Raw genomic sequence first — 26,337 nt, 5'->3', positions numbered from 1 at the left:
ACAATTGAGTTATACAAGAACAATCTTACATGGTGGATGGTTTTGGTAAATGGTTTGAGTAACGTGAAGTATGTAATATGATGCAAACATGGTGGATACGCCACTGGTACTTCCTATATATAAATGTTTGCATAATATTACATATCTTAGCGTTATCTAAATCATTTTAGTTTGGTCATATAACATTTTATACAAATAACATGCTTTTCATAATACATTGTCTTACAAAACAACTTATCTTATTCAACTCATTTTACTAGGTTATTCATTTAACCTTACGTTTATCTATACATATCATCTGATATTATCGTTTTTCAAATGGTTTACAATGCAAGACAAATTACAAGGTTCATGACTGACTGTTATTAAACATTTCTTTCAACTCAAGTCATGAATCCCATTTTCACAAAACCTATGTATCTCACAGGCATTTTTATGCTGACGTACCTACTTTCACATGTGTTTTCAGGAGCTGTTCCATAAGATGTTGATCACGATACTAGGGCGGACCTGTGCCTTAGAGACTAAAAATGAAGATAAAACTAGTATAACTATGTTTTGAATTCTGTACTCCCTTTTTTGACAATGTAACACCCGTGTTTGATAAATAAAAGGTGACTTTAATTTCCATGGTTGTATAACAATTAATTCTGTCCACAACACTCCCCGGCGTTTCCGCCGCGGTTGCACGTTACACGCGGCCGGGGTGTGACAGAAGTGTCAGGGAATGAGGAGTTCTGTTTGGGAAACTTACCTTGCTTGACCGCTTGGTCCGTGAGCTTGTGAGCTAGTCTGATAATTCATTGCATCGTAGTCAAGTTTGCCGAGGTCACCGAACTTTGAATTTCTAGGGCTAGACCTTTGGGATAAAGTTGGATTCGCTTATATGCTAGTTCAGACATGTTGGGGCAAAAAGCAGCCAGATCGTTTGAACGCTTGGTGTAAGCTTTAATCTCAGAACTGACATCTTGAGATTGTAGTATTCCACTTCCAACTTCTGTATATCATCCCGATGACAATACTTCTCCTTCAGCAAATCCTTAAAGTCATTCCAAGGTGTAGCATTAGCAGCTACCAGGCCAAGCATTTGCACTTGCGCATTCCACCAGGATGGCGCATTCCCTTCAAGATTACTAGTTGCAAATTTGACCCGGCTGTTGGTGGGACAGTTACATATCTTGAAAACAGATTCTACCTTCTCAATCCAATGCAATAGACCCACTGCTCCTTTGGTACCATTGAAGAAATGAGGTTTACAGTCCACAAACATTTTGAAAGTACAAGCCTAGGGTTGAGCATGTTGACCTATAGCGTAAAAGCAAAGTGGATTAAATAATAGAGATAAGATAGCAAGGAGATAGGATTCAGCATCCTAGATTGTTACAAAATGATCATTTTACCTCCTGGGTGAGCTGCCAGAGCCTCGGCAACTCTCGCGTTGATCAGGCTCGTGAGTTGGTCCTACGTCATGTTGATTTCACCACGTACTCTGCCACGTCCGTTCATTGTCCTTAAATTAACAAAATACAAAAATGAGAATGATATAGCGCATATAATTCATAATTATGGCATAAGTAAATTAAAAGAATATTTAACCACAACGCATAATATCCAAATAAACATTTTCATTAGAATCGTTTGCAAGTTCAACAAATGTGTTCTAAATCAAATATTACATCCAGTATCAATTGTCGGATGAGGAACAACCTTTCTCATCTAGGTTAAGTGGAAAGGAATAGAAATGCAAAAGCGATAGATGGTGATGTCAATTGTCATCACCTGCGAATGAGACAACAGATCCCTCGTCGTCACTATCTGTTGGTGCCTCCTCCGGATCTTCTTTAGGTTCCTCCTCCAGATCCTCCTCCAGATCTTACTCAGGATCCACGGCGTTGTTTAGAGCCTTAGTAAGCATGTCGTTCACAGCCAGAACCGTTCGCGGTTAAGGTCCGACTCATAGCGCAAGCTGACCACCTTTGCTTACAGTTTTCTTGAGTAGTCGACCAGTTTGTTGTGTTGTTAAAGCATGAGTACCCGGTTACCTTTAGTAGCTGAATTTCCTTTAGCACCTCTTCGAGAGTTAGCTCACGGGGTTTCTTGCTAGGATCCTCAAAGACTCGCCAAGATCAGGCATCAGTAGGCGACATTTCTCGCATTCAACTCTTCTCGAACCGGGTAAAGATTTAGGTTTAGAAGAGGATGTGTTGGTGTTAACTGGTGGTTTCTTACCGTTTGGGTCTTGAGAACTAGACATATCTGAGATGCAATGCATAAATAAATATCAAGTAGGCACATACGTAACTTATGCAATAAAGATGTTGGGACTTGCACTTTGGAGTGTAGTGTCGTTATGGCTTGCTCGTTACAGAAGGGGTTATAGTCTACTTTTTCTCAAAAAGTTTTAAACCAAGTTCACTACTACCAATGGCTCTGAAACCAATCTGTCACACCCTCAAAATCCACATGCGGAGTTTTTCCGCGAGGCATGCGACTGACCAGGATCAAGCCACTAATCATGTTGAACAAAGTATTAAAATTCATCAGAATCAACACGATTGGCGATTAGGTTTTAAATGTCTAAAACACAGTTCAAATCAATAGCGGAAGCAAAATGTAAAAATCCAAACATTATTTAAAAACCACATTGTTCAATAAACTTAAAACCAATCGCTTATCGCAGCCACAACACTCCAATGTTGCAAGCTCCCGAGCAGTACCTAATGTCCTGCAAAGCATGCACAAGTGTATCAACAAAGATTGGTGAGTTCACAGTTTCAGTTTTATTGTAAAGTAAGTTTGTTTAAATACATTAGTTTATTAAAATATGTCAAGGGTAGATAACCCACAGTTAAGCTACTAAACTGTGTAGTATCGAATACTTAACTGTAGTAAGTTGTTGTACCCCGTATTGTTGGTCCCTCGGATGGGATCTTCCTATTCGTAAACGTAGTTGAATCGTAAAGTGATCAATGCGCGGAATTCATGTGATCACATAGCAGATATACAGAGACAACATTCTACTTTGAATCACCGTCTGATATTCTATTGAATGATGTGAAAATGTATATGAGCCAGAAAGAACTCAGACATACAAAAGGTAGGTTGCAAGTGAAAGTGTCAAAAGGTCCTAAATAAACTAACCTACCGGCTATTTATAGGTAAGGACAGAATAAGAGAGTGCTGGCCGATCGGCTGGGCTAGCCGATCGGCTGACAATGCTAACCAATCGAGTAGCCTGCTCGATCGGCCGGGCTATCCGATCGGCTGGGCTAGCCGATCGGCTGGCATCAACAGCACTTAACAAAAACTTCACCGATTCTGTCCTGCTTTACATACACACAAACATAACATACACACAACTATACAAAATATGACTACATGTTGACGGAAGCTACAGACGTTATTGCACTAACAGACTCCCCCTCGGATGTAGCTGTAGTTCCTTCCAACATAGTCTTCATTTCCTCCTGTTGCGTCTCCTCTCTTTAGCCTTTTGTCTTCTCTGTTCAGCTCGTTCCTCTAACATTCTCCTTCTTTTATGCCTGCCCTCATTTATCCACCACTTTCGATATTCTGGGTCGCCATCACGCTTTCGATCCCACTTTGGAATTTTGTTCTCTTCAGATTCAATAGGCGTTTGATCTGTAGGCGGCACATACCCAAGATTTCTTCTTCCCCTCTCTGCAGCTTTTCTAGCTATCTCTTTCTGTCTTTGACTTCGCTTGTACACCTTTAGAAATTCATCAACTTCAAGATCTCTCCATTCCGTCTTCCAATTTTTCCCTGAATTGATTTCTTTTGCGAAGCAAACATCTATCACACCTTGATACTGCATAGCTATCTCTTTGTCTTTCTTATCATAGATTTTCTTGTTGACAAATAGACAATCTATATCTTTCTTCGAACAGTTGACCAACCACATAGGATCCAAAATACTTATTCTTCGTCCTTCTCCAGTGGTCTTGTCATACAATGAAATAACTGCTTCAGCTGTAGAGGGATTATATAGCCAAGCTTGAAATAGATCGTAGAAATCTTGTTCAATGGCTCTGAGTGGCATATTCTTCAAACATCTTGGAGGCTTTACATCCAACGTAATGTCTTTTTCTCCACTCTCCAAGTAAGTAACAATCTGCTTCGGATATTGTGGTTTCCAATCTGGATAATTATTCTTTGCTTGCCATTTGATGTAATTCCACAAATCCTGATCACGTTCACGAACTTCTGGACCGTAGTAGTATTGCTTGATATTCTTTGTAACCACCAACTCATCTACGTCCCACCAGGGTAAAGTAGCTATATCAGCTAAGAATTCAAAGTACTGTACACCCTGCTCCCTTCTGATTGCATAAACTTTCAAGTCTTCCAGATATCCCCAAGATAAAATATCTCCCCAAGAAAGATCTTTGTTATGAGTGAAATATTGAAGAGCCCTGAGAGTCTTTCTTTCTTTTGGCATATTCTTGAACCATCGTTTTCTTTCTTCAGCTGTTATCTCTCTAGAAACCGGTTCAGGAATATCTGCTGTAGCAACCCTTTCTTCAATCTTTCTTCTCAACTCATCTTCATTCTTTTCTTGAAACAACTCTGTGAAAGTAGGGAATGCAACATCTTCACCTTCATAATGAAAATCCACCCTATCTTCTTCTGAATCATACGCGCTTTCAACAATCACTTCATCATAATGGTCAGCTTCATGAGGGTATCTAGGCTCGAAATCTTTTGCAGGTGAGTGAGGAATTTCATCTTCAATATTGAATTTAAATTTTCCATCTTCCAAACCCATTCTGGACCGTAGTAGTATTGCTTGATATTCTTTGTAACCACCAACTCATCTATGTCCCACCAGGGTAAAGTAGTTATATCAGCTAAGAATTCAAAGTACTGTACACCCTGCTCCCTTCTGATTGCATAAACTTTCAAGTCTTCCAGATATCCCCAAGATAAAATATCTCCCCAAGAAAGATCTTTGTTATGAGTGAAATATTGAAGAGCCCTGAGAGTCTTTCTTTCTTTTGGCATATTCTTGAACCATCGTTTTCTTTCTTCAGCTGTTATCTCTCTAGAAACCGGTTCAGGAATATCTGCTGTAGCAACCCTTTCTTCAATCTTTCTTCTCAACTCATCGTCATTCTTTTCTTGAAACAACTCTGTGAAAGTAGGGAATGCAACATCTTCACCTTCATAATGAAAATCCACCCTATCTTCTTCTGAATCATACGCGCTTTCAACAATCACTTCATCATAATGGTCAGCTTCATGAGGGTATCTAGGCTCGAAATCTTTTGCAGGTGAGTGAGGAATTTCATCTTCAATATTGAATTTAAATTTTCCATCTTCCAAACCCAATTCCTCCAACATTTCAGCCCTTGTTCTTTTAACCTCTACTTCTCCTTGTTGTTTACCAGATAAGTAAATGACAGTAGGGTTAGAAAGAAGTACCTGATCAACAGATTGTTTTCCAGACGATGATGCTTCATAATCAACTTCATCCTCCTGCTCGTTTATTTCATTATTCATCAGCTCATCCACTCTTTCTTGAACATTTGGTTCACCGATTAATAAACCCGAAGCACCTTGATCATTGTCGTCATCACCTTTGTCATCTTTATCAGACTTATCATTTTTATCATCAGAATCATCTTTATCATCAGAATCATCTTTATCTTCTTCTTCATCATCTCCAAACAACTCTCTATCAGAATCTTCATCCACAATCTCTCCACGTGCTATCCTTCCTTTTCTTTTTAGATCCATAAACTTTAACAACTTTGCCACTTCTTTTGAATTATATGGCACAGGGTAAGCATTGCCAACTAACACAAATTTGTCAGTTGTATACTCCAGCAGTAGGACTTCCCTTGCTCTTCTTCTTCTTTGAATAATTTCAACTCTTCGAAGGACATTTTCAGCAATAATAGGCTCAATAGGCTCACCAACAATCAAGTATTCTGGTTCATGAGGCTCTTCAGCTTCAGCTTCAACCATCTCTTGATCATCTTCAACAACTTCTTGTTCTTGAACCTCAATCTCTTCAATCATTTCAATATCAGGTTGCGAAGTAGAACCTCCAACCTCTGGTTGACTTGAAGATGCATCGACTATCTCAACCTCTTCAACTATTCCTTTGTTCTTTAGATTTTCCTCTTCAGCCATTTGACGTTCACGCTCCAATCTCCTTTCGTTTGCTCTTATCACATCAATTTCGTCAAATGCAGCATGAATGCTCATCTTCAAATGACTTTCAACCACAGCAACCAGCATCTGAAGTTGTTGATCTTTCATTACTTTATCAGCTTTCATAGCCTCCATCTCTAATTTCATTGCCTTCATTTCATTAGACGAAGCTTCACTCATCTCATTAAGAAGCTGATTTAACGTTTAATTCACATTCTCCAGATCCTTTGTCTTGGCATTCAAAGAAGATATCTCTTGAGTTAACGACTCAAAAACTTTAGAATTACCCTCGGCCTCATCCTTCATTTGATTCATTCTTTTCTCCTTTTCAACCAATGCTGCAACTATTTTGTCGTGAGCTTCCATCAATTCATCAATTTGACTTCTCAGCATATTACGTTCTTCCTCAGCTTTTGCTTTCTCTTTTTCCAGTTCTTTAACTTTCTTAGTTAGATCTTTAACCGCCTGATCATTGAACATATCACTTTCACCTTCAGGCATATCTTCAGAGAAAATACCAGTAGCCGAGCCAATATTATCAAAATCAAAGTTAAAGTCTTCTACATTCCGTTGTGATAACTGAGGAATCTCTTGTTGAGCAGGTTTTGGACTAGCAGCTCTGAATCCAGTGATCTCTACATAATCATCATCACTTGTCTTCTTTTCTGTTTCCACAACTGGAACTTTTTTTGTTTTCACCTCTGGTTCTTTTGGTACATCAACACTTGGTGATTTTTCTTTCTGAACATGTTGAGCTACCTTTCCTTCTTTATCTTTTTGTGATTCAGCTCCTGATTTCTTTGATCTGACATTTCTGGGAATTACACCAACTGGAGCTGCCTTTCGTTTCTTTCTTTGTTGCTTTGACTTTTCAGGATCATAAGGAGAATCTTCATCATCTGAACCTTTTTGTTTCTTTGCAGGTCTTTTCTTCAACTGAACTTTTCCTTTACCAACAGTTTCAGGTATTAATTCAGATTCAGATTGAGTAGCTTCAGAATCTCCATCACTTGAACTCCTTAAAGCTTCTGTATCTGGTTGAACCCTTGTAACCTTTTCAGCATGAGCACTTGTTCCTTGAGCTTGTTGTGCTGCAACTTCTTTGTTCTTTTTCAAAAAGCTTTCCAAAGATTGCTTTAACAAATCAGCACCTTGTTCAATAACCACAGATGGCTCCAGAACTGTCTCATCAATCAACTTCTATTGTGGCTCTCCAGAAGACCCTACAAGACAAACATAAACAACAAGATTAGTAACATTTAAATCATATGTGATCTAACTGTCTTAATGCTCCCCCTTTCACTATACCCTTTTCTCCTTCTTTAGGAATAACAACCGCAGGGGATGACTTAGGAGTCCTTTTCCTTTTTCCATCTCTAACATGCCACCACCTAGTCTTTTTCTCAATCATCTCACTCATCTTTGAGTCTTCATTGTCTGAATTGATGTCGTCATGTCTCCATTTATCGTTTTCAGGAGCAACATATGCTTTATTTTTTATTCTGCAAATCATCTGCTTGGTTTTCTCATCCTTATCCTTTGTAACTCTTCCTATTGTTGTCTTATTCACAACACTCATCTCCATCACATCCTCACAATCCTTTGAAAGATCTTTGATTTTGTCATTCAGTATCATCATGATGAATCTAGGATACATGATATACTTATCTGCTCCAGCTTCACAATTCTCCTTCATGTATTCAAAAATCACTTGTGAAATGTTGTACCTTCTGTTTAGCACCAAGCTTGTTATCATATTCATGATGTACTCAGCAACCTCATCATATGCTCCCTTTCTATGTCCCATTGAGTGTATCATGCAGTGTATTAAGTACCTATATGCTTTGGAGAAGCATCTTTTGTACATCTTTCCATTAATGAACCCTGTGAATCCCATTCTACACCACAAACCCTTTACAAGACGTTCAGACATGATTGTTGGATCATTGTCAGAATCTTGTAAGTCTAGGACTCTCCTGACATCTCCTACATCAAACTTAAACTCCACATCTATATCCTTTCCAGCTTGATCCTTCTTTCTTAATACTGCATGTATCATCTTGTCTGAATCTTCATATCTAGCAGTGTTCCAGAATGTTCTAACATATGATTCATAAATCACAGTTTTATCAGACATAGCTTTAGCGATTCTGCTTTCTCTCAAAAACGTTGTCATCTTTTCTACCACGGTACCAGTGGTTGATTCAGAATCAATTTCACAAGGTATGTTATGACTCTTGTCTTTCTCTTTTCCTCGTCCCTGCAAAAATTATTCAGTGAAAATTATTCAAACAAGAACATGAAAATTCTGAAAATTTTTCTAACTCTTTGACATTTCTATGTGACAACACTACAGAATCGACTGGTCTGGTCGATCGAAGAGCATTACTGTTCGATCGGCTGAGAATGAATATAGTGGAAGTGTCTGCTTGATCGGCTGGTCCAGCCGATCGGCTGACAAAATGTGACAAAGAAGTTCAGATGGTGTCCGATCGGCTAGCAAAAGCTCTTCGATCGACTGGCAAACTTATGCACAGAAATCTAAGTATGTGAAGAATACTATCCTTTCAACAAGTAATGCTGACCTATTGACTAACATATGCTTTTCAATAGGTTAACACTTCCTGTTCGATCGGCTGGTCCAGCCGATCGGCTGACAATGCAAAACCTCATTCCAAACACTTAGCACAATCAAGGCACATTTTTCAAGACATGAACTACATTATTCAACAACAACTAAGGCACATTATGATTGCTGTCCGATCGACTGGGCTAACCGATCGGCTGGCAACTTCGATGAAGAACAGTTTTGAAGAACATGAACTAATGATTAACAATTTATGCTAGGTATCACAAATTGAGCACAGATCCATGTTCCTAATGTTGTCGCTATCAAAACACTATGTTCATTTTTGTCTAAATCATCCTAAACAGAGTTTAATTAACAAAGAACATGTCGACTGCCGTAATGCTTTAATCTTAGATCTATCAAGTTTTAGCATGATTTTTCTGAAATTGAACCTGTAAACTTGAAGATCTTTGCATTGCGAACAAAACCCTAAACCTAGATTTCATCAAAACATCTTAAATCTTCCTAAATCTGAGATTAAAGGAACCGACAGATATGAACATGAAGAACATGAAGGATTTCAAAGATTTTGATGTTAGAAAACATACCTTTGCCATTTGAGATGATGAGTAAGCCAACAAATCAAATATATTGTTGCAAAGAGAGATGAAGATCAAATGAAAGTAATCAGTGAATCGGCTGAGAGTGTTTTTGGTTCGATCGAAGTGCGAAAAAGAATGAATGAAGCATGAACTCCTATTTATAGTGTGTCAATGAACCGGCTAGGCAGTTCGATCGGCTGGTCCAGCCGATCGGCTGGCTTGTTCGATTCAAGACACTTTGACTTTCAAACTGATTTGACTTTTTGACCTTTTCCACATTATCAGTGTTCGAGAAATCCACTTAAGTATCTAGGTCCAAGTTAATGACCCTAGGAACTTAATTTGTCGACCAAGTTCAACTTAATGACCTTGGTTGACCCGAAGCAAAATCAAACTGATATTTTAAACATTTTTCTGAAAATTTTACAAGTTTCAACTTAATGAACTTGCATTTTGACTTTTTATTTTCTTTGTTTGTATTAAGATTAGCCCCCAACTTGTTTTTCAGCTCAGAACAACTTCCTGCAACTTGCATCAGACTGTGAATCTGAAGATCAATCTTCCGCTTTGGTTTGTCAAAAATAAAGCAGAAGTGTAAAATCTTTTTGAGTTTTCAATGCAGATTCTAAACTATAAAAGTATAACTGAAACTGAAAGACAGAATGTAAAGAAATCTATTTACAAACATATTTTTGATGAGCGTGTCAGGGAATCATATCAGCTTTTTAGACATGTTACAAGTACCGTTAAGCTTTATTTCATATTCAGGATTAAACAATTCACCTCGATTGTCGATATACTGATCCTTTTTAAGTTTTCTCACAGATTTCAATTTATTCAGGATACGATTTAGAGGTCTTATTAACTTGACTCATTTATGTGTCCCACCTTTTGAATATACTCCCGTATCAAGTTCCCAATATTCAGTCTTACAGGTGAGTATACCATAGATGATATCTGTAAAGGGTTAAATGCGAGGGCCATGAGAGCTCAGGTCGATACTTCCGTATACGCAGAGAGATGACGGCTTCGACTTTTCGGTGTGTCCCCTTTAGAGGATCTCTTAATTTGAACAGCAGCAACTATCAATTTTATTGTTTCATCAGCTTGCTGAGGGTGATGCTATGTTTCAAGCATTTTACGTAGAGTATTATTCGGGGACTAGGTCAGAACTTCCATTCAGCAGAAGTCCCAGAATAATACCCCAGATATCACTGAGTATAAAGACCTAGTATCTCAGAATAAGGGACCTATCAAATGAGATTTCAGGGGTTACCTATATATTCAAATAGTGTTCCCCACAAATTAAGTCTCGTTTTGTATTTTTTAGTTTATATCCCGAACAAATTTATTAACTGTGCAAAAACCTATCGACACATCATTAGTGAGACTATTTAAACCATTTAAAACTTTACAAATCTTTAGCATACCGTAACCGTCTAGCTGATGTACTATCATTTTCCCTTTTTACACAAGCTCTTTTTCATTTTTTATTGTTTTTGGATTTTGAAATTTTATCATGTTTTTGGCTTTTTGATTTTTTAATGTTTTTGGATTTTCTAAAAGGTATATACAAATATACCTAATACCTATCTCCCCCTAAAGACCAAAACAGGTAAAAAATCGACGAACCATTGCAGATAGATTATCAGCATCATCTACAGTGGTATCCTCATCAACGCCAACGATTCCATCCTTCACCGACAAGAGCATCATTCCATTTAGTTTTAAAAGATATTTAAAACGTGTTCTATCAAATGCCTTGGTATGTAAATCAGCTTTTTGCTCGTCAGTGTGGATTTTCTCAATTCATATCAACTTTTTATCGAAACAATCGCGAATAAAGTGATGACGAATTTCTATATGTTTGGTTTTAGCGTGATGTACCAGATTTTTTGTTATATTTATTGCGGCCTCATTATCAACAAAAAGAGGAGTGTTAAGAAACTGCAAACCGTAATCGCGCATCTGTTGCTGTATCCACAGGATCTGAGAACAGCAACTGCTGGCAGAAATGTACTCTGCTTCACATGTGGATAGCGCCACAGAAGTTTGTTTCTTACACTGCCAGGTGACCAAGCGAGGTCCAAAGAACTGGCATCCTGCAGTTGTTGATTTGACATTGACTTTGCAGCATCCGAAATCCGAGTCGGAATACCCTTCGAGCGTAAAATCGCCTATTCTAGGATACCACAACCCCAACGATGGAGTTCCCTTCAGGTAGCGTAATATCCTTTTCACAATGATCAAATGCGAAGCTCTTGAGTTAGATTGAAATCTTGCTGCGAGGCACGTCGCATACATAATGTCGGGTCTTGAAGCAGTTAGATACATCAAGGAACCAATCATGGAATGATAAAGTGTTTCATCTGCTTTATCTCCGGTGAGATCTGGGTGAATCTCATGATTTGTTGCTAATGGGGCTGCCGCAGGAGTAGAACCTGACATTCCAAATTTCTCTAGAATATCATGAACGTACTTTGTCTGGTGTATGAAAATTCCTTCAGGAAGTTGATCAACTTGGAGTCCCAAAAAGAATTTCATTTCCCCCATTGATGACATTTCGAACTTTTGCTTCATCACTTCTTCAAAGTCTTTGCACAAGTCCTCGTTAGTTGACCCAAAAATTATGTCATCAACATAAATTTGTACTATCAGCAGGTGACCGTCGACTATCTTTGTGAAGAGGGTGGCGTCAATTGTTCCCCGAATGAAGTGATTGGATAGCAAGTGCTTAGATAACGTCTCATACCAGGCTCTCGAGGCCTGGTGTAAGCCATATAACGCTTTATCCAAGAGATACACTTTATTCTTGTGGTGTGGATCGACAAAACCCGGTGGCTGTCCCACATACACTTCCTCCTTCACTTTGCCGTAGAGAAAAGCCGACTTCACATCAAGCTGGTAGACTTTAAAGTTTTTCCATGATGCAAACGCTAGGAAAATTCTGATTGCTTCTAGTCGTGCCACAGGAGCGTAGACTTCGGTAAAGTCAATTCCCTCCTGTTGACTGAAGCCCTGAACAACAAGTCGAGCTGTGTTTCTGACCACTACACCTCTGTCGTCCCTCTTACACTTGAACACCCATTTGGTGTTGATTTTTCTGTGACCCTCTGGTAAATCTACCAGTTTCCAAACACCTAATTTCTCAAACTGGTTAGGCTCTTCTTGCATCGCGTTGACCCAAGAATCTTCAGTAAGCGCCTCTTTATACATTCGAGGTTCAATCTGCGAAATAAAACAACATAGTGAAAATTCAGTTTGTAGAGGTGCTACTGATGAATAAAAACTAGTAAGTCCTTGGTCAATTTGATGTCTGGTGCGAACTCCTGATTGAAGTTCTCTGATGATCAGCTCCTCCGGATGATATGAAAGAGTTCTGGGCATTACTTCACTCGGAACATCTACATTGCCTTCCAGATTAGTGACATTTTGATCTGCACCTTCTTCACTGATAGGATCTGCTTGACCTAAGATCTGGATTTGCTCCCCCTCAGATTCAGAATCCCCATGATCAAAAGTTGGACCAATATCAGATGTTGTGTCATCATTTGTTGCTGTCTGATTTTCAGGAGTTTGAGGAGTATCATTTTGTTCACCAGCATTACTAGGACCGGCTTCATCATCATTTGAAGTTTTCTGAGATTGCCTAGAATACTGTGCTGGAAATCTTTCTTCTGATGACTCATAGTTTCTAAGAATATCCAGCTCATCAAAGAAGTCTTCTTCATCCTCAGGTTCTTCCATTACATCAAAGGAATCCCACAACGTGTCGTAATGGTAACGCCATGAATCTCCTGGGTTTTGAGGCGGCATCGTATTACCTTGACATTCAACATTTGCAGCTTCAATAATCCGCTTTTCACTTGGCACGAAGACACGACGCAGAGGACTTGCATATCCAACAAATATACCCTCGATGCACTTCGGACCAAATTTTCCAAAAGGTTCTATCACCGTACAGGGTGACCCGAACGGTTCAAGATACTTCAAGTTAGGCTTGCGGTTATTGATCAATTCAAAACATGTTTTGTTGAATTTCTTCACGGTGAGAACTCTGTTGAGAGTATAGCATGTGGCAGAAACAACTTCAGCCCATAATTTTATTGGAAGTTTTGAATCTGTGAGCATAGTTCTGGCTGTCTCGATTAGCGTCCGATTTTTGCGTTCTGCTACTCCATTCTGCTGCGGAGTGTACGTAGCACTAAATTCATGCAGTATACCTCGTTCTTCACAAAATTCTTCCATCTTGTGGTTTTTGAATTCAGTACCATTATCACTTCTAGTTCTTCGGATACGCCTCTGGTACAAATTCTCAATCTTTTTGAATAACGCCATCAGACTGTCAAACGTTTCATCCTTTGTCTTCAAGAAAGATACCCAAGAAAATCTAGAATAATCATCAGTGATGACCAAGCAATAGTAATATCCTGTAATGCTTTTGACGTTCACAGGACCAAATAAATCCATGTGAAGTCTTTCCAGCGGTCGTGAAACTAAATTGACTTGCTTTTTGGGGTGCGACTTTTTCTTCTGTTTACCTTTAATGCAACTTATACACTCCCCTTCTAGATGAAAACCTTTGATGTGAACTCCTGTAACCAGATCATTATGCACCAAGTGATTCATTTTTCGAAGATGTATATGCCCCCATCTTTTGGTGCCACAATCTTGACTCCTTCTCAGTTGCTCTTGACATAAAACAGTGAGCCTGACCCGTTGTTGTCGTTGCTATGCTCATATCCAATACATACAGGTCATTGACTCTTGGTGCCCTCATGATGACCCACTCTTTAGGAACAACAAATCCCGGTTTTAGAATCAAACATTCTTTGTCAGTGAAATGAGTGGTGTACTTTCTGTCACAGATCTGAGAAATACTTAGTAGGTTGTTCTCCAACTCAGCAATATAATTGACTCTTTCAAACGTTACAATCCCATTTGATAACGTTCCTTCACCAATTATACGACCACCTTGATTGCCCACGAATCCAACATATCCTCCATTTATTTTCCTCACATCGTACAACAATGCAGTCTTCCCTGTCATATGTTTGGAAGCTCCACTGTCCATGATCCATCTTGAAACAAGTTGTGGAAGATCCTGCATATAAACAAACATGATTAAAACATTTCAATAAAGGATGCCGATACATGCTTCACGATCAAGGAAGCTCCGGCAATTCAAATTGTTTAGTCAAACATCGAGTCCACCCAGGCCTCATCAGCCTTAGGTGTAACTTTGACTCTTGCAATTTGAATTTTGAAATTTTCAGCCTTGAGAGGTGGAAAATTTGCATCATAATCAACCGTAATTGATTCTTCAGACTTTTTCACCTCGGAAGTTGAAATTTTCTTCTCACTTTTTGGTTTCCAAACTTGTTGAGATAATGGATGTCACACCCCGACCACGTAGAACATACAAAACGTGGCGGAAACGTCGGGGAGTGTTGTAACATAATCAATTGTTTCAAATCCATGGTAATTGAAGTTTCGTTTTATTAATCAAACATGAATGATTACATTGTTTAAACAAGAACCAAAGAGTACATAACATAAATTAACTAGTTCTTGTCTTGTTTTAAGTCACTAATGTCACACCCCCAAAATCCACCTGCGGAGTATCACCGCTTGGGAGCGTGACTGACCAGGATCAAGCCACCAATCATATTGAACATGCATTTAATATTAAGTAAAATAACTGAAAACCATCCATTCAATACAAAAGGTGATCAAACAAATCATCGTTTCAAAATGTAGCGGAAGCATAGTAAATAAACCAGTAGTAGTTAACAGTTTTAAGTGTCATAATAGCTCAACAGAAAAACCACGATCCTTGTCCACAACGACCCGCTTCTCCAGTGCAAGCTCCAAGTACCTAACGATCTGCAAGGCATGTAACAGAATGATCAACAAACTAGTTGAGCGAGTTCACAGAAAGTAAATGCGTAATAGTAAGTTCGTTTGTAACAGGTGGCTCTACTGGGCCGTTTGTATGTTCCATTGGTGGTGGTGTTCCACGTTATTGGTGGTGGTGTTCCACGTTACTGGTGGTGGTGTTCCACGTTACTGGTGGTGGTGTTCCACGTTACTGGTGGTGGTGTTCCACGTTACTGGTGGTGGTGTTCCACGTTACTGGTGGTGGTGTTCCACGTTACTGGTGGTGGTGTTCCACGTTATATAACCACTAGACTACTCGTAACTATAGGTATCCTTCACAACCGAGGATAGTGATCAGTATAAGTATCCTTCACAACCGAGGATAGTGATCAGTATAAGTATCCTTCACAACCGAGGATAGTAATGTGGTAGTCTAGCCATAGCGTCAATAGTGTATCTAATCAACCTTTCAATCCCATTCCCAACACCCCGGAAATCCCATGCCTTGGTAAGAGTGTGAACTCACCTTGGTTTGCTCGGTATGTTATTGCTTCTAGGGTTTATAAATCTCTAAGTCCGTTACACACGACCTAGGATATATTGCACATAATTCGTTCCATTAGGGTTTACAAATCCTCGTTATTCAAACAACGGTGCTTTGTGTGTTTATTGTGTACACAACGATATTTCATATACTGTTCACACATGCAGAATCATACTGTTGCACGCAATTGTTCACATAGAATCATACGTCATACAGGCAGGACTAACATAATATATCATGCAGTTACTCGTTTCAATTGAACAATTATACAGCATCAAACAATTACACAATATCAGACAAGTGTGTGTGTGTGGGGGGGGGTTCCCCTGTTTGAAACTCGGATATCACATGACATAGCATACAACCTTGAACATAAAATCAACATACAAATTCGGACATGTGTGATCATATTAAACTCGGCCCATAGATAGTCCATTAAACTCGGACAACTTATAATTCATTAAACTCGGACAATATATAGTCCATTAACTCATTGTATTGCTTAAACTCGGACCCAATACACCATATAAGAAACTCGGACACCCAATCATCATTTAAAGTCGGACATACTTGATTATTTATAAACTCGGTCCATCAAACAACCTAATAAACTCGGCCCAACCACTTTAAACTCGGACCAATTGTCTTACCATTAAACTCGGACCCCCTTTACCCATGATTAAACTCGGACCAAATGCTACTTATATTCGGACCATATGACATCATGGTAAACTCGGACCTTCACAAATAAATAAACTCAGACATCATTATCATGTTATTAAACTCGGACCTTGGGAACCTATTAAAGTCGGACAAGGGTGAGCATAACAAACTCAGACTCCATTTATCTATTAAACTCGGGTCACATGAAATTTTAATAAACTCAGACCCTATGTGGTTGTGATAAACTCGGACCATATGTGGACTCTTTAAACTCGGACATGTAATATTTTTGTGAAACTCAGACTAGCAATCACAACACTCTGAATAATATTAATCATATGGTCGTAGGGATTATAGCAGTTACGTTTCTTGGTCTATAACCCTAATTTCATATACTTTGACGGCAGAAACAATCATCAACCAACCCATGTTTAACAACAACAATCATCACCAAGATAATCTATCGAACATGCAGCCAAGTATCATCAAGCTCACAATTATTCAGAATCAAAACAAAATCATGTGAGGAACTAGGGTTTACAAGCATCAATCAATCAACAATTAGTCAAGAATTGATACAATCACATAATCAACGCACAATCATTAACAATTACCTTGAATAATTCTAGAGAAAGAGAGGAATCAACTTGTGTTTTCTTGCCAATGATTTGGTGATGATGATTGCTAGAGAAGGTGGATGTACGTGCTTTGGTTTTTGTGAATGATTAGGGAATGATTAGTGAAAGAGTTTAGGGTTAAGTATTACTAGGATTCCACTAATTACCATCTACATCCCTAAGTAGTATAATTTACAAATGCACACCATCTCATAACTGTTTCATAGTTTCACCACCAAGTTTACACATTTGACAAGTTTCACAAATAACCAACAACTATACACAATCAAACAATCAAAATATATATAATTTCATGGCAATCAATACATGATCGTGCAATAAATACGAAATAGAAATCTTGGAAATTCGAGTTGTCACATTATCCCCAACTTGAAAGAAATTTCGTCCCGAAATTTGGTACGCACTCACTGAGGAAGCTAGGTAAGTTACATCGTTCACTGGTTTTCCTGGGGTGTCACATCATCCCCCCGTTGATTTGGAATTTCGTCCCGAAATTCAGTAGTAGTAGCTTCAGCCTCAGTAGTGGATGCATTGGTTTCGAATAACTGGGGGTACTTTTCTTTCATTTGGTCTTCGCGTTCCCAGGTGTACTCTGGGCCACGTCGGGAGTTCCAACGAACTCGAACAAGAGGGATTCTCTTGTGTTTGAGGACCTTAACATCCCGGTCCGTGATTTCAACTGGTTCCTCGACGAACTGCAACCGCTCGTCGATAGTGAGTTCCTTAAAAGGAACTATGAGGGTCTCATCTGATAGGCATTTCTTCAGATTCGACACGTGAAATACATTGTGAACTGTACCGAGTTCAGGAGGTAGGTTTAATCTGTAGGCTACTTTGCCAATCTTTTCTAAGATTTCGAATGGTCCGACGTACCGCGGATTCAGTTTGCCTCGTTTACCAAATCGAACCACACCCTTCCAGGGTGAAACTTTCAATAAAACCCGGTCCCCGACCTCAAATTCCAATGGCTTTCTACGCTTGTCCGCGTAGGCTTTCTGACGGTCGCGTGCTGCCGCCATGCGTTGTCGTATCTGCGCAATCTTTTCTGTGGCGTCCACTACAATCTCTGGACCCGTAATTTGACTATCCCCCACCTCTGCCCAACAGAGAGGTGACCGGCATTTACGTCCGTACAATGCCTCAAATGGAGCGGCTTGAATGCTGGTATGATAGCTGTTATTGTATGAAAACTCCACTAAAGGGAGGTGCTTTTCCCAGCCGTTGCCGAAATCGATGACACACGCTCGAAGCATGTCTTCTAGAGTTTGGATAGTTCGCTCAGACTGCCCATCCGTCTGAGGATGATATGCTGTGCTCATGTCTAATCGTGAGCCGAAGGATTTGTGCATCGCTTGCCAAAGCTCTGACGTGAATCGTGCATCGCGATCCGAAATAATAGAGGTGGGCACTCCGTGCCTCGAAACAACTTCTTTCAAGTAGATGTCTGCTAGGGTAGAAAACTTATCCGTTTCTTTGATAGCCAAGAAGTGAGCAGACTTTGTGAGTCGATCAACGATCACCCAAATAGTGTCATTCCCACGCTGGGATCTAGGTAGGCCTGTAACAAAATCCATGGAAATTTCTTCCCATTTCCATTGAGGTATCTTGGGCTGCTGAAGTAGACCAGCTGGTTTCTAATATTCAACCTTGACTCTCGCACAAGTTAAGCATTTTCCAACGTACGTAGCGATGTGAGCCTTCATACTAGGCCACCAATAAGTAGTGCTGATGTCGTGGTACATTTTATCCGACCCTGGATGTACCGAATAGCGAGACTTGTGAGCTTCATCCATTACAAGTTCGCGTAAACCGCCATAAAGTGGGACCCAAATACGCCCCGTTACATAGTAGGCGCCGTCTTCCTTTTGTTCCATGCGTTGCCTTGAGCCGCGTAAGGCTTCAGCTTTAACGTTTTCGGGTTTCAGTGCTTCTAACTGAGCAGCTCGTATCTGTGCAGGAAGACTGGACTGAATAGTAAGCTGTAGCGCTCGCACGCGCTTCGGTAGAGTGTCTTTCCGACTGAGGGCATCAGCCACAACATTGGCCTTGCCTGGATGATACTTGATGGCGCATTCATAGTCGTTTAGAAGTTCAACCCATCTTCGTTGACGCATATTCAAATCCTTTTGCTTAAGAATATGTTCGAGACTCCTGTGATCGGTGTAAATCGTGCATTTGGTACCGTACAGGTAGTGTCGCCATATCTTAAGCGCGAAACAACAGCTCCCAGCTCTAAATCGTGCGTCGTGTAGTTCCGTTCATGAATCTTGAGTTGCCGTGACGCGTAAGCAATGACCTTGTCGCGCTGCATTAACACGCATCCAAGACCCTGGATGGATGCATCACAGTATACTACAAAATCGTCCGTGCCCTCTGGCAATGAGAGAATAGGGGCACTGCGAAGCCAGAAGTCGCATTTCGAAAACTTTGCGTACAGTTTCCAAGACAAGACGTAAGCGCTGCTCGTGCTCCTCCTGACTCTTGGAGTAGATCAAAATGTCGTCGATGAAGACAATGACGAACTTGTCCAGGTAGGGTTTGCACACCCTGTTTGTAAGGTCCATAAATACGGCAGGTGCGCTCAATAATATCAAACCATCCATCATACCAAACATAAAATATACAGGTAAAATAATTCATAAAACCCAACACGATTAATGTTCAAACCAAACTTTGTTTGAGTAGCGTAAACATAATAATGAAAACCCAAGACAAGTTATAAGTTCAATTAGCGTTCATTGCGTCTCCTCTTCCTAACACGAAAACTCGACCTCTTGCCTCGTTGCCATTGTTGTTGTTGTTTCCCCCGTTGTTGTTGTCGTTCCCGTTGCCCTGATTGTTGTTGTTGTTCTGGTTCCTGTTTAGCTGAGGGCAGTGTCTCTTGATGTGACCTTCAGCACCACAATTATAGCACCCCTTGTTACCCTGTTGCTGATTCTGCTGTGCTGGTGGCTGCTGCTGATTCTGGTTCGCAGGTCGAGCGCTTCTACAATCTTTGGCCTCATGACCCATCTTGAGGCATCTTTGACAACGGACCTTATTACACTGGCCGCTGTGATGTTTGTTGCAATTGTTACACTTTGGGAGGTTTCCTCGATACCCTCCCTGTCTGTGGCTGCTTGAGGAGTGCTGACTTGGACTCTGGTAACTGTCTGTCTTTCGCTGTTGAGCTTGTGACTGCACTGAAGCTGATCCCTTGCTAGAATCCCCATCCCATTTTCTCTTACTTTCACTGGGAGTAGCAAGTGTAGTAGAAGCAGTAGTGGTAGTAGTAGCACTGATACGCTTTGGCAGTTTGTTCTGATCCACTGCCTGATCGGTGATGCGATGAGCGAGACGCTGGATTTCCTGGATGTTGTTGAGGTTAGCCGAGGTAACGTGGCTCTGTATTTCTGGTGCCAAACCTTTGAGATACAACTCAATACGCTTGTATGGAGGGTCCACCATAGTTGGACATAACACAGCCAACTCATTCGATCTCTTGGTGTAAGCTTCAATTTCCGAACCAACCATTTTCAAGTTATACAACTCGTCCTCCAACTTGTGAATGTCTTCTCTAGTGCAGTATTCCCTCTTGATCAGTTCTTTGAAATCATTCCAGGGTGTGGCGTTAGCAGCTGCCAACCCTAAGATCTGCACTTGTGCGTTCCACCAAGTGAGCGCAATCCCTTCAAGTGTGCCAGTGGCGAACTTCACCCTGCGAGCCTCAGGGCATTCACACATTTCGAAAACCGACTCGAGCTTTTCGAACCAGTGGAGGAGTCCAACTGCCCCCTCCGTGCCACTGAACGAGCTAGGACGACAGTCCATGAAATTCTTGAATGTGCACCCAGGTTGTTGCTGAGCGGGTTGACCTATTGTGTACGAATAGGGCAAAGTTAAGTACGAGAATTAATGTAGGATCTAAAGATCCTAGTGTCTATACTGCAGGGTATACTACCTGCTTGGGCGGCTGCAACTGCCGCAGCAACGAGAGCCTCTAGCTGGGCTTGAGTCATGTTAATTCGTGCGGCCATTGATCTTCACATCAAAGGCAACATAAGTGAGAAAAGTTCGCGAATAGTGCGATGACAGAAGAGTGTAAGCACGTAAGTGTTCTCAAGCAATAACAAGTTGTGAGCAAGGTAATGTAAGCATACTACGAGCAAAGTTCTATGCAAATTCTAGCAATGTAGGCAATAAACATAAACCTTATTACCTAGGAAGTTGAGTCTTGCACGTGGAGCGAAGCGTCGTTGTGGATCGTTGAGAGCACTGTTCTGGTTATAGTCTGGTTTTAATAAAAACGTTTTTCCATATTAAAACCAAGTTCTCTATAACCAATGGCTCTGATACCAATCTGTCACACCCCCAAAATCCACCTGCGGAGTATCACCGCTTGGGAGCGTGACTGACCAGGATCAAGCCACCAATCATATTGAACATGCATTTAATATTAAGTAAAATAACTGAAAACCATCCATTCAATACAAAAGGTGATCAAACAAATCATCGTTTCAAAATGTAGCGGAAGCATAGTAAATAAACCAGTAGTAGTTAACAGTTTTAAGTGTCATAATAGCTCAACAGAAAAACCACGATCCTTGTCCACAACGACCCGCTTCTCCAGTGCAAGCTCCAAGTACCTAACGATCTGCAAGGCATGTAACAGAATGATCAACAAACTAGTTGAGCGAGTTCACAGAAAGTAAATGCGTAATAGTAAGTTCGTTTGTAACAGGTGGCTCTACTGGGCCGTTTGTATGTTCCATTGGTGGTGGTGTTCCACGTTATTGGTGGTGGTGTTCCACGTTACTGGTGGTGGTGTTCCACGTTACTGGTGGTGGTGTTCCACGTTACTGGTGGTGGTGTTCCACGTTACTGGTGGTGGTGTTCCACGTTACTGGTGGTGGTGTTCCACGTTACTGGTGGTGGTGTTCCACGTTATATAACCACTAGACTACTCGTAACTATAGGTATCCTTCACAACCGAGGATAGTGATCAGTATAAGTATCCTTCACAACCGAGGATAGTGATCAGTATAAGTATCCTTCACAACCGAGGATAGTAATGTGGTAGTCTAGCCATAGCGTCAATAGTGTATCTAATCAACCTTTCAATCCCATTCCCAACACCCCGGAAATCCCATGCCTTGGTAAGAGTGTGAACTCACCTTGGTTTGCTCGGTATGTTATTGCTTCTAGGGTTTATAAATCTCTAAGTCCGTTACACACGACCTAGGATATATTGCACATAATTCGTTCCATTAGGGTTTACAAATCCTCGTTATTCAAACAACGGTGCTTTGTGTGTTTATTGTGTACACAACGATATTTCATATACTGTTCACACATGCAGAATCATACTGTTGCACGCAATTGTTCACATAGAATCATACGTCATACAGGCAGGACTAACATAATATATCATGCAGTTACTCGTTTCAATTGAACAATTATACAGCATCAAACAATTACACAATATCAGACAAGTGTGTGTGTGTGGGGGGGGGTTCCCCTGTTTGAAACTCGGATATCACATGACATAGCATACAACCTTGAACATAAAATCAACATACAAATTCGGACATGTGTGATCATATTAAACTCGGCCCATAGATAGTCCATTAAACTCGGACAACTTATAATTCATTAAACTCGGACAATATATAGTCCATTAACTCATTGTATTGCTTAAACTCGGACCCAATACACCATATAAGAAACTCGGACACCCAATCATCATTTAAAGTCGGACATACTTGATTATTTATAAACTCGGTCCATCAAACAACCTAATAAACTCGGCCCAACCACTTTAAACTCGGACCAATTGTCTTACCATTAAACTCGGACCCCCTTTACCCATGATTAAACTCGGACCAAATGCTACTTATATTCGGACCATATGACATCATGGTAAACTCGGACCTTCACAAATAAATAAACTCAGACATCATTATCATGTTATTAAACTCGGACCTTGGGAACCTATTAAAGTCGGACAAGGGTGAGCATAACAAACTCGGACTCCATTTATCTATTAAACTCGGGTCACATGAAATTTTAATAAACTCAGACCCTATGTGGTTGTGATAAACTCGGACCATATGTGGACTCTTTAAACTCGGACATGTAATATTTTTGTGAAACTCAGACTAGCAATCACAACACTCTGAATAATATTAATCATATGGTCGTAGGGATTATAGCAGTTACGTTTCTTGGTCTATAACCCTAATTTCATATACTTTGACGGCAGAAACAATCATCAACCAACCCATGTTTAACAACAACAATCATCACCAAGATAATCTATCGAACATGCAGCCAAGTATCATCAAGCTCACAATTATTCAGAATCAAAACAAAATCATGTGAGGAACTAGGGTTTACAAGCATCAATCAATCAACAATTAGTCAAGAATTGATACAATCACATAATCAACGCACAATCATTAACAATTACCTTGAATAATTCTAGAGAAAGAGAGGAATCAACTTGTGTTTTCTTGCCAATGATTTGGTGATGATGATTGCTAGAGAAGGTGGATGTACGTGCTTTGGTTTTTGTGAATGATTAGGGAATGATTAGTGAAAGAGTTTAGGGTTAAGTATTACTAGGATTCCACTAATTACCATCTACATCCCTAAGTAGTATAATTTACAAATGCACACCATCTCATAACTGTTTCATAGTTTCACCACCAAGTTTACACATTTGACAAGTTTCACAAATAACCAACAACTATACACAATCAAACAATCAAAATATATATAATTTCATGGCAATCAATACATGATCGTGCAATAAATACGAAATAGAAATCTTGGAAATTCGAGTTGTCACAACTAAGGCACAGGTCCGCCTAAGTATGTCTTGATAAGTCCTACGCATCATCTCCTGAAAACACATGTGAAAATAGGTACGTCAGCATAAAAATGCCTGTGAGATACATTGGTTTTGTGAAAACGGAATTCATGACTTATGTTTGAGAAAATGTTTAGTCATGAACCTTGTAATTTGCTTTGTCTTGTAAATCATTTGAAAAACGATAAGATCAGATGATATGTATAAATAAGAGAACACTGTATGGTTAAACGGATAACCATGTAAAATGTGTTTGTATAAGATAAGTCGTTTATAAAACAATGTCTCGTGAAAAGTGTGTTATTTGTATAAAATGTCATATGTCTCAAATTGAAATGATTCAAATAACGCAACGATATGTAATACCATACAAACACTTATATATAGGAAGTACCAGCGGCGTATCCGCCATGCTTGTATCATATTACACACGCCTCGTCACTTAATCACTTACTCAAACCAAACCATCAAGATGAAGTGTTTAACAATTGTAGAAATGTTCATGTATAGTCAAATGTCTATTGTCAAATGTGAATCATGTCAACAGATACAACTGGTTCACACGGTTCAATGGTTATAAACGGTTCATATAATCAAAGGGTTAAGACGGTTCACATAGTCAAATGGTTACGACGGTTCGAAATGTAATATAATGTGTTCATATGCTGGATGAGCATATGCAACAGAAATGCAATGTAAAGCAATGTACTAAGTACGCACACAATGGGCATAAATAGCATGTAATGTAAAGCAATTGTCACACCCCGACCGCGTGTAACATGCAACCGCGGCGGAAAACGTCGGGGAGTGTTGTGGACAGAATTAATTGTTTCATAACCATGGCATACAAGTTGTATTTTATTTATAAACAAGAGTGCTACATCATTCCAAAACAAGAAATCAAAGAGTTCAGAACACAATTAAACTAATTCTATCTTCATTTTTATTCTCTAAGGCACAGGTCCGCCCTAGTGTCATGATCATCATCCTATGGAATAGCTCCTGAAAACACAAGTGAAAGTAGGTACGTCAGCATAAAAATGCCTGTGAGATACATAGTTTTTGTGAAAATGGGATTCATGACTTGAGTTTAAAGAAATGTTTAATAATAGTCAGTCATGAACCTTGTAATTTGTCTCGCTTTGCAAACCGTTTGAAAAACGATAATATCAGATGATATGTATAGATAAATGTAAGGTTAAATGAATAACCTAGTAAAATGAGTTGAATAAGATAAGTTGTTTTGTAAGACAATGTTTTATGAAAAGTATGTTATTTGTGTAAAATGTTATACGTCTAAACTGAAATGATTTAGATAACGCTAAGATATGTAATATTATACAAACATTTATATATAGGAAGTACCAGCGGCGTATCCACCATGTTTGCATCATATTAAATACTCCACGTTACTCAAACCATTTACCCAAACCAATCCACCATGTAAATTGTTCATGTATAAACCAAATGTCAAGTGTTATTGTGTAAACCATGTCAAATGTTTATGTTCAATGTAAACCACCAAATGTGTATGTCACTGTCAACGTGTTTATGTTCAATGTAAATCATGTAATGTGTATCCCAAAATGTATCATGTATGGTAAGCGAAATGTATCAACTTAAACCATATGTAAAATGCACAAAACAAGTCGTTGAAGTAACACGTGGTTTAAATCAACGTTATGTTCTGTGGAAAAATGCATGCTCTATTGATATTAACATTTATGCGGTATTGTAAACTGTGCATACATCCAAGCCTTGAGACTGTGGCGATAAACCCTTAAACAAATTAAAGGTTTTCTAAGTTATGTATACCGAATTCGGTCATTCCTTCCAATCCTATCAAACCCAGGATTTCAGAAACGGGAGTTGTCAATTCCTATGGTACCACTACCTACTAACGAACGGCATGATCAATGTTAATGAATGTATTGTCCCATGTTTAAACAAACCAAATGTCATAACAAAATGAAGGCATGTGATGTAAACAATTGTACTAAGTATGCTAAGTAAACATACGAAGCAGAAGTGCTCATGTAAATCAATGTGCCCATATGCTGAGTAAACATATGCAGCAGAATTGTTCATGTAAATCAATGTGTCCATATGCTGAGTAAACATATGCAACAGAAATGTTCATGTAAATCAATGTGTCCATATGCTGAGTAAACATATGCAACAGAAATGTTCATCTAATTCAATGTGTCCATATGCTGAGTAAACATATGCAACAGAAATGTAATGTAAAACAATGTACTAAGTACGCACACAATGGGCATACATAGCATGAAATGTAATGAAATCGTGTACGATAATGTACTAACAACATAGCAGGCATATGATGTGAAAACATGGAAAGCATGAATGTAACAGATAGGCACATGTGTTTCACCCCAAAATAGTTGGAAAACAGT

This window comes from Helianthus annuus, chromosome 13, assembly GCF_002127325.2.
Source record: "Helianthus annuus cultivar XRQ/B chromosome 13, HanXRQr2.0-SUNRISE, whole genome shotgun sequence".
In the NCBI taxonomy this organism is placed as follows: domain Eukaryota; kingdom Viridiplantae; phylum Streptophyta; class Magnoliopsida; order Asterales; family Asteraceae; genus Helianthus; species Helianthus annuus.
This window is presented reverse-complemented; position numbering follows the sequence as displayed.